The sequence below is a fragment of the Triticum dicoccoides genome, chromosome 1B (assembly GCF_002162155.2).
Source record: "Triticum dicoccoides isolate Atlit2015 ecotype Zavitan chromosome 1B, WEW_v2.0, whole genome shotgun sequence".
Taxonomy (NCBI): Eukaryota; Viridiplantae; Streptophyta; class Magnoliopsida; order Poales; family Poaceae; genus Triticum; species Triticum dicoccoides.
In genome coordinates, this window is record NC_041381.1 from 74536429 (window position 1) to 74547024 (window position 10596).

Consider the following 10596-nt stretch of genomic DNA (forward strand, 5'->3'; position numbering starts at 1 on the left):
GGAGATCCCGGGCGGCGGCGATGCGGCTGGCAGCGGCGGCGCTCGGCGCCAGGGCGGCGGAGGCGGCAGACGTCGGCGGGCGCCGGCAGGAGCCGCGGCGGCGGGCGGATGGGCCAGGCGGCGGCGACGCGTGGGCCCGCGCGGGCCCGCGATGGGCTCCGCGGGCCGGCGGCGAGGGTGGCGGCGGCGCGACACGTGGCGCTCTCTGATTGGGCGCGGGGGCGGCGGCGGACGTGTCCGGCGCCGGGCGGACGTGTCCGGCGCGCGGAGGAAGAATGGGCTAGGGTTTGGACCGGGAATTTCGGGGGAGGTGGCCTTTTATAGATAGAGGGAGCTAGGAGAGTCCAAATGAGGAGCGGTTTTCGGCCACGCGATCGTGATCGAACGACCGAGAGCATGGAGGGGGGTTAGATGGGTTTTGGGCCACTTTGGAAGGGGTGTTGGGCTGCAAATAAAGAGGTGTTTACGGTTACCCGGTTAACCGTTGGAGTACCAAACGAACTCCAAATGGCACGAAACTTGACAGGCGGTCTACCGGTGCTATACCAAGGCCGCTTGGCAAACCTCGGGCCATTCCGAGAAAGTTTAACACCCACACACGAAAAGAGAGAAGAGGGGGACGCCGGGGGGACATAGGAGTGCCGGATTGCAAAACGGACAACGGGGAAAATGCTCGGATGCATGAGACGAACATGTATGCAAATGCGATGCACATGATGACATGATAAGAAATGCATATGATGACATGGCAAAGTGCAACATGCAAGCAAATGACAAGGCAACAACGACGAATAACTGGCAGACACCTGGCACATCGGATCCGGGGCGTTACATTTGGTAAGCATCCAACATCTTAGCAAATTAACATTTCTCTAAGATTATCCTGTAGCTTATACGTCGTTTGAAAGCTGCTCCAAGGATCCAACGAATAGCTAAGGTTTTATGATGATCCCTGGCTACAATCCCAGGAACATCATAAATAGTACCTGCGACTCCTACTTTGACCACTTCACATATTGGTTTTATATTATCTACGGCGTCAACCATAAGTTTTATTACATTGCGTTCAGATCGAGCTAGGCGGTGAAAAGTTTTATAAACAATAGCATGAACTCCCGTTCTTTTACCATCGATCATGCGAAAGTTTACCAATTTCTTGATCAATTCTTTTTGCTCACCATCAAAGTCCCCCATATAGTTGAGACCCACCTACAGAAATTGATCCATCAACGGATTTTTCTATAGTAGAAGGAAGTCTCCAACTCTTTGATATGCGCTAGCTAGGTAATCCCTTTACTTAATCTGATATGGGATCTGTTGCTACCAGAAAGGAACTGAACTGGCTTGCCCGGAAAGAATGGATTGCGACCCTTGGAGAGCTAATGGTACTGGACTGATAGCGCACTAATTGAACCGACCCCAGATGTACCACTGGGGAACCTGTGGCTGGAGTGAATCTCTCGCGATGGAGAAATGTCAAATGGGAAGCTCTATGGAGGCACACATCATCTCGTTCGTCATCGAAATGGGACTGACTCGCTCGGGAACAGGCACAGGATTGAGGAACTTTCTGGTGCAACACACCCGTAATGGGGCAATCTGACTAGCTGATCAAAACCCTTTCCGCAGTGTTTAAGTGGTGATGGAAGGAATCAAGAGGGGAGGAGGAAAGCTGTACCAGGTAGAAGGAGAAGAGCTGATTGCTACTAAATCAGAACAAGCTTAGTTCTGCATGATGGCTCAATGGTGCATGGTCAACTCAGTAAACCTAACATCTCTGATCTCTGATCCAATTTCAACCCTACTGAACTCTTAAGAGTAGGTGTTTCAAGAACCTAAGTCCTTACAAAAAAAGAATCCATGATCACTATAGACCCCCGAAGGTACTGAGCCCAAATATCTGAAGCCGTACGGATACTCACATCTGCAAAAGGCTGAGATTGATAATTTAGGAATTGCTGAAGAATTCACTGATACAATCCTCTACTAGCCCCTTTGCTTCACCTATGCTATTAGTGAAGAAGAAGGATGGGACATGGAGGATGTGCATGGAAACCAGGCAGCTGAATGCCAGTACAGTAAAGAAGAAATACCCAATTCCGGCACATAGATGCCCTATTGGATGAGTGGTGCTAAATATTACATCAAGATTGAATTAAGATCTAGCTATCATCAGATCAGGATGAGAGAGGAAGACAAGTCCAAAACTTCATTCAGAACCCTGTAACTATGAATTCAATGTGATGCAGGCTTACAAATGCTCCTGCAACGTTTCAAACACTCTTGAATGATGTGTTCAAGCCCAGAAGATTTGTGTTGGTTTTATGATATACTTCTTGACAGTAAAACACCGAAGGAGCATCAACAGCACTTGCAACTAACACTTTTTCTGCGGAATCAGCTACATGCTAAGATGAGCAAGTGTGAGTTTTGACTTTCATAGGCGGAATATTAGGGGTAAAATGGAAAATAAGGTGGCAGATGCATTTAATAGGAGAAAGTCCGAAACATCTGTCCAGCTGGTTCAAGGTGTGCAAACTGCTTTGTGAAGACCGACTGAGAATGAGGGACCTAGTAGTGTATTTCGAAGCCTTCTAGGCAAAGCTGCTTTGGCGTGCACTGAAAGGGCGTCTTCCTTTCCTATATTATACCAGAGGTGAGTGCATAATCTGGTGTAGAATGGAGGGGACCAATTTCTTAGTACATCAACATAAGAAGTGGCGAATTGGGGATGGTACTACCTCAGTGAAACTGTGGGAAGATGGGTAGGTGGGGCCTCTAAACCAAGACATCACGGTTGGCGAGTGGGGACTCTACTGAATTCTAGCATGGGTGTGGTAGATCACTGACGTGAAGCCGGACCTCTATGAGTGCTCTACATGGCCGGATCAAAGCTATTCTAAAAACTGGATCCATTGGAGTGGGAAGTACTCAAGATGTAGAAGAGGACTCAAGCAGGTTTGGTCCTCTTTCTCTGATGTGTTCTTAGAACCCACTACCCTCCCTCTTAAAAGACCATGTGACCATCGGATTCATCTCACGATAGTCAACCAGTGAATCAAAGGCCTTATAGGTATTCACACCACTGGATGAAATTGAAGCCATAATCAAGGAGTTACTCTAGAATGGTACTCTATAACCTAGTTCATGCCTCACTGTCTCTTCTTTACAAGAATAAAGAAGGTTCGTGGCGCCTATGGATTATAGGCAACTCAATGCGCAAACCGTAAAAAAGAAATACCCGATACCGGTCATTGATGATCTTCTAGATGAGCTACACGGTTATACTGTGTACTCAACAATCGTTTTATCTATTCCCACATCGATTCACCAATCCTGGAACTCGTTATGGATAGAAGGTCCGTAGAAGTAAAAGTAGGACGACGAGAGAAAAGAGTAAGGAATACCGAAAAAAGAAGATTTTGGACTTTTTGCCCACAAAGAAATAGTAGCATTTGAAACTGGAAAGATTTACTTTGGATAGTAAATCCCCAAGGAAGGGCTATAATCCAAACAAAGGAGGAGATAGCAGACAGTTCGAATTTCAACGATTAGGGAGGGGAATGAAACACTTGTCTTTCACAATCAATTCTTTTTTTATGTTTAGGACACGCGAAGCGAGAGCAAAACTCGCTATGAGGAGAAGACTTGGCAAGAGAGGTTTGAACAAGAGGAACTGCCGTCTAGTTGAGTTTGATCATTCTCTCTTTCTATCTCTCTTTCTTTCAAGAGCTGAATAAGGGCATATCCGCAAAGGAGAGAGAAATCGGACTTTCTTCTTTACCCCCCTCATTATTCAAGACGTGAATATAAAGTGTATTGTACTCCCTTGGATCTTTTCCGGGATCTTTACTCGTCGTTGATCAAGGAAGCTAGAAGGATGATGGGTGGTAGGGTGAATGGACATTCGTATCCTCTCCGACTCGTCGGTTAGGAGAGTAGCGACCAAAAAGAAATCATTATACAGGATAACTGCTGTAGAGATAAAATGTAGGAAGGAGAAAGTTGGTTTCAATGAGTCATGTGAATTGTAGAAGAAATAGGTAAACAAGGCGGGTTAATATATATATACGTTGAAAAGCAAGGGGATAAATTGAACAAAATGAAGAGCAATCCAGAATCCGATTTTGTATACTAAGAAAAATTGGAAACGGAAGATGTTGTAACTGATATGGGTAGTCACACATTAGGCAAAATGGTGTAGTGGTTGGGCCAAGTAGCTTCTTCTTTTGAACATCATTTCATTCTATTTTGGATGCTTTCTACTATGTTTCAAGTGATCAAAGAAGAGTTTATTTCCCACTACTCACATCACATCTTATGTGTTGATGCAAGCTAAGTAAATCAATAAGATGGTATTCGTATTTGATTAGACAAGATGGTATTCTTCTTTATACCGGAGCACAACAATCCGGATCTCCATCTTATAGATTATCCTCCCTATTCTGTATGTATTACGGTCATGTCAAGTCAATGGTCTGTCTGCCCTGCAACCGGTCTTGAATGGCTTCTGTGAATTGTTTGTTGAGCCTATAGAGTGACCTCCTAGGAGGATAATAGACCACAAAATACCCTTACTACCAGGGACTAAACATGTCAATCATTAGAGAAGGGATAGAGTTCAAGATAAGACTATCTTGCCTGTTTGGTAGAGAGAGTACCGGGTATTCCGATGGTTAAAGATTCAAGTCTTAGTGGCAAAGCGGGATAGCTTTGGCCTGCAACCGTTTCCACTTTACGGCCCACAGCTTGTGTTCTTTGGTATTAATTCAGTTTCTGTTTGTTTGGCTTGTCTTGTGCACCACCTGAATTGAATCATAGTAATGGGACTTTGGTAGTCCAGTGATGAAGTCAATGCTGATAATGGACCATGCTTCATCAGGAATGGGTAGAGGATCGAAGAGGCTAGGTATGTTTTAATGTTCTACCTTAGCTTGCTGACAGATTTGACACTTGTTGACAAAATATTCCACTGACTGTAAGATTCCTGTCCAAGCAAATAGTGCCTTGATGCGGTGATAAGTAGCAGCAATGCCAGAGTGGGCACCAATACCACTGGCATGAAATGCTTGCAAGATGTTTTTTTTCATTTAGAAGTTTGCACCAACCCATACTCTTCCTCTATATCGAATGACCCCATTATGCAATGAATATTTGCTATTCTTGTGAGTGCTCAAGACTGCCAATTCAGATAGTCAATTCTGGGTGAATGTGTCTTTGCTGTACCCTGCAACAATATCAGTGAGCCATTGTGGTTGACAGGAAGTAATGACATTGATTTCATCTGGCTCATGTAATCTAGATAGTGGTGCATCAGCTGCCCTATTCTCTGAGCCTTTTATTGGATGGTATATTGTAATCCCATGAGCTTGAGGAAAGGAAAGCTTTGTGCTACATTGGTGTTTTAAGTCTTTGAGCAGTCAAATGAGCTAAGCTCTTGTGAATGAAACGTCTGTCCTGCTAAGCCCAAACTCTAATGTGCTTGACTTGGAAGTAGGCCACTCTTTCACTGTGAGGATCTTATTTTAGTCTGTAGCCACCCCTTGACCACTAATGACATGACCCAGATATTCTATCTGTGGTTGAGCAAATGAACATTTATTCAACCTCACATATAGTTGATTCTGCTTTAGAAGGTCAAATACTTGCTGCAAATGGGTGACATGGTCTTGCAAGGATTTGCTATAGATTAAGATGTCATCAACAAAAACAAGTACACAAACCCTAGTGAGCTCAGCCAAAATTGTCTTCGTAGCACTCTGGAGGGGGGTGGTGCATTTGTGAGCCCAAATAGCCTAAAATTCATACTGACATGGGTCTTGACTACCATTTTTTATTCGTCTACTTCATGTAATCTAATCTGATGGTAACCAGCTCTCAGATCTAGCTTAGTAAACCAAACAGCACAAGATAACTCATCCAACAATTCTTCAACTACAGGCATTGGGTATTTTATTAGACGAATCCATCTTATTTCCTTATTTCTCTGTTTTGGTAGCAGGAGAAGTAGTTTGTTCAGCCCGGACTTCAAAGTAGTCTCCCCCATTGACCTTCTTTTTTAGATAGAATCCTCAATGAGTGGAAAGGACTCCTAAACTTGCTCCACGGTACTATACCATACAGAGTCGCGCCCTTGTGATGTGATAAGAAGAAAAGGGGCCAGGCCGCCCTCTTTTCTTCTCCGCACCAAGCCTTCTTGTAAAATTGGGTGTATAGCTCAGTTGGTAGAGCATTGGGATTTTAACCTGATGGTCGCAGGTTCAAGTCCTGCTATACCCAAAAACCACTCTTGTATTTGTAAGGATGCATAGTAGCCTTCAAAGAGCACTCTTTGGCCTTGAGAAAAGCCCCTTTCTCATCAACATCTCGACTTCGCTCGTTGTTTGAGGTAAGTAAAGGAGATCAGACTGGCTCGGTCATTGATAGGCTGGCCCTCTCCTTATTCGTTGGATAGGGCGCAGGGGAAAGTCAAGTCAAGCACTAGTTAGTTGGGGTGGGACGCACGAAAGCAGCGTTCATTGCACTAGCGCCTTATCTTTTGAAGCTAAACAGAGGCTCGAAAGAGGCTCGAAAGATGGAGTACGTTCGAAGTCGTTGGCTACCTTTTTGTAGTGCGTAAGTCAGAGTGAACTTCTTCTTCTGTTCTGCGAATCTACTAACGAGAACTGTCGTACAGTCCTATCTTTTTTTAAGAAAGATCGTAGATGAACGTTTCATTTCGTTACCTAAGTAGTTGAGCAATTCATTCCAAGGTAAACAAAGAGGTATTACCTTTTCTCATTCAGTCCTTCTGTCAGGACCCCGACTCGATGTCACATCGATCTAGCTGGTAACACCTCATATCACTTTGCGGCCTCACGCACGGTATCCCCACGGGTGTCGTCTTACCTTTTCCCGGGACCGTTTGCGCCTTTTGGCTCACGTATATGATAGTGTCGCTAGCATCCATATGATAAAGAGCCCGGGCTGACATGACTAGTCGCAAACCCAAAGTGGCACAGACTTACAGGGACAGGCATCCATGACCCAGCTTCGAACGTGTCGGTCATCAGCAAGTGGGTCCGGGCTGTAGCACTGGGCTAGCAGGACTCCGGTAAACCGGGCTGTAGCGGGCTAACAGGACTCCGGTACTCAAAGCGTGACATTTCCCCGAAGGGACAGACACAGGAACGAAGAAGGACACATGCCGGCCAGCCTAAGTGTTCCAGAGCAGTAGCAAGCTACCATGGCTCAGCGGCAACACTAGGACATTTCCCGGTAAGAAAGGCTACTAAAGATAAACAACTAGATAGTCAGATCCCACACATACCAAGCATTTCAATCATACACACAATATGCTCGATATGTGCAAATACAACGAAGCATCACAACATGACTCTACGACACAAGTACTTTATTTAAGGCTCAGTGAGCCATACATAACATACACAAAGGTACGGGTCTCACGACCCCACATACAGGTCATACAGTCATACAAACCAGCAGCGGAAGTAACTTGTCTGAGTACAGACAACTAGTAAAATAAAAGAGGCTTGGAAAGCCTAGCTATACTACGTGGTCCTTCACAAGCTCAGGGTCACCACCTGGGTCTTTAGCCTACTCGTTGATGTCAACGTCTACATAGAACCCATCAGAAGGGGTTGCAGCGTCTTCTGTAAAAATGTAGATTATAGCAACATGAGTACAAAGGTACTCAGCAAGACTTACATCAGATCCTACATACATGCATAGTATCAAGAAGGGTTGGTGGAGTTATTGCAGCAAGCCAGCTTTGACTCTTGGCTAGGCTATCCTACGATACTCCAACTTGAAATGGTTTTGCGCACACGAGTCCACTACTCACCACTTCAATACACTACCGAGGATCCACCTCCGTCTTCCTACGGAAGACCCATCCTCGGCACTCACACTTATCTTGAGGCTTTTAGTAGTTTCCATTTACTTGTCTATGAACTGTATAGGCAACCAAGTAGTCCTTTACCGCGGACGCGGCTATTCGAATAGATCATGTTAACCCTGCAGGGGTGTACTTCTTCATACATGTTTCCACCACTTAGCGTCTGCACACGACATGTGCTCGGCTGACTTCAAGCAAAAGCCGACGTGGGTGTAGACCACGACCTACCTAAACACTTAAGCCTCTAGTCCAGGTTTATCGCCTATTTAGGTTCCATCCGCAGGGAGTCCGGCCGAGGTTTCCCATACGGCCCCGAACGATGTGAACAGGGTTCCCGAGATACCTAACGGGTATTCGGTACACCGTGCCACGTACCTACCGCATCACAGCCCACCCCTACGGTCAGCGCTGTCCACGGCCTCCAGTAGGCTACAAACACCAGAAACTACTTGCAACTCCTGGACAGAGAGCTGGGGTGAATAAGAAGTCGAGCGGGGTCATATTTCAGGGCCCAATGCATGGTAGTAGCTGTATCTTAAATCACGCATACAGATCTCAGTGCTTAAGGTCGGCTTCAATGAAACAACCCACCATGTACTCCTACATGGCCTTTCATCGATACCTTTACCAAATCGTGTTCACCACACCACTCTCATTACCGACATAATCATTTCACTCCAGCCCATCACCCAGATGAACCAGACCTGACACGACTCTAAGCATAGCAGGCATAGCAAGGTAGGAACAACACATACATATGGCTCAAGCAACTCCTACACATGCTAGTGGGTTTCATCTAGTTACTGTGGCAATGACAGGTCATGCAGAGGAAATGGGTTCAACTATCGTAGCACACAGCAGTTTGAAACGCGTTGTCTTAATGCAGTAAAAGAGAGCAGGAGCGAGAACATGGGATTGTATCGATATGATCAAATGGTTGGTTGCTTGCCTGATGGTTCGATGCACTGATACGGTTCTTCGTTAGGGTAATCAGGGTACTCTTCGGGGACAGAACCTGCCGCAGAGAGCACCGATACACAACATCACCAAACAATGTGCAACAATATGATGCATGCATGAAACATGGCAATATGAGTGTATTGGGCTAATGCAACTAAAACCAGAAGGGTTTGAACAAATTTGAATCAAGGATTCAAATTTCAAATTCAAATATGGCCTTTTAAAGTGCTTTTCCTTGTTCTGCTTAAAACATCAATTTAACTTGTTTGATCATGCATGAAAATAGTACAGATGGATAGATTGGATTTTTCTGATCATTTTTCATATATAATTTGTCCAATTTGGAGTTACAGAATAAAAGTTATGAATTTTTGAAGTTTAAATAATATTCTGGAATTTCCTGATTTAAATTAAATCCAGAAAATCAATTACTGCGTCAGCCTGACGTCAGTGTGACGTCAGCAGGTCAACGGAACTGGTCCAGGTCAAACCTGGCAGTGGGTCCCGCATGTCAGGGTGATTATTTTAATTAAAACTTAATTAAAACTAATCCTGTTTAATTAACAGGGCTGGGCCCCACCTGTCATTGACTCAGGGGAGTCAACCAGGGCCCACCCGTGGTCAAACCCGGTCGGCTGCACCGGCGTTTAGCCGCCGGCGAGCCCGACGCGGCGGCGGAAGTGGTTTTGGCCATTTCGGCCACCAAATGGGCCGCGGAGACCACCGGAGTGGAGCTGAGGACAAACCGCAGCTCTTGGCGGAGTCCGTTGGGGTCGGGGTGGCCGGAGTTGGCGCCGGCGACGACCTTGGCGGCCACCGGGGTTCGGTCGGAGGTGAACTTGGCGCTAGAGGGTTCGGTGAGGCTCGTGGAGTAGCTAGCTAGGTGCTGCGGAACTTGGTGAGTAAGATGGACACCATCTTGTGGCCGGAGGATGACCGGGAGCACGTCGGCGACGAGGTCCACGGCGGTGGGTGCGGTTGAGCTCCGGGAGGTTGCTACACGGCTCGGGAGCAAGAACGGAAGGGAGGGGAAGATGGCTAAGCTCACAGTGAGTGCGACGGAGTTCTTGGTGCGGCCGAAGATGGACCGGAGCGACGACGGCGTTGAAGGGGATCTCCGGCGACGGTGAGCTCGGGCGAGGTCGGTGCGGTGGTCTCGGGCGTTGCGAGCGCTCGGGGCTCGGCTGCTCGATGAAGTGGACAGCGGCGGAGCTCCTGGACACGGTGAGACGGCGTGGGGTGGTCGGAGGGCGTGGCTACGGCGAGGGGGTGGCGGCGATGGCGTCGGCCATGGCTGGGGCGTGCGAGGGGGAGGAGCTGGAGAGGAGAGGGGGTGTCTGGGGGGTTCGGGGGAGAGAGGGAGGCCGATCCTCGACGTCACCTGGCGAGGGGAGCGGCGAGGCGGCGAGCAGGTGCGTGGCGCACGCCGCGGTCGCCGTCGGGCACCTGCCTGCCTGCCTGGCCGGCAAGCAGCTCGCTGGAGCGGTGCTGGGCTGGGCCGGCAGGTGGGCCGGGGCAGGCGCCAGGTAAGTTTTTTTTCATTTTCTTCTGTTTTCTGTTTTTCTAATACTTCTGCAACTTTGTTGGATTAAATAAAATACCTAGGAAATTTCAAAAATCACCAAATCACTCCTGGTCCATAGCTGGATTATTTCCAACATGAAACATTTTAGTTTGGAGGTATTTGAGCATTTAAATATTTTATATAATTTTAAATGCCCAAATTCAAATATTTATGA

General features: G+C 46.8%; 1 non-coding gene and 1 pseudogene across 1 annotated transcript; one reads left to right on the forward strand and one right to left on the reverse strand.

Annotated features, from left to right (window-relative positions):
* Positions 1-1194, reverse strand: part of LOC119301661 — a 5201-nt pseudogene extending 4007 nt beyond the window's left edge.
* Positions 1195-6206: 5012 nt separating this feature from the next.
* Positions 6207-6279, forward strand: TRNAK-UUU. The gene has a single exon. It is a non-coding gene; the product is annotated as a tRNA-Lys (tRNA).
* Positions 6280-10596: the final 4317 nt, after the last annotated feature.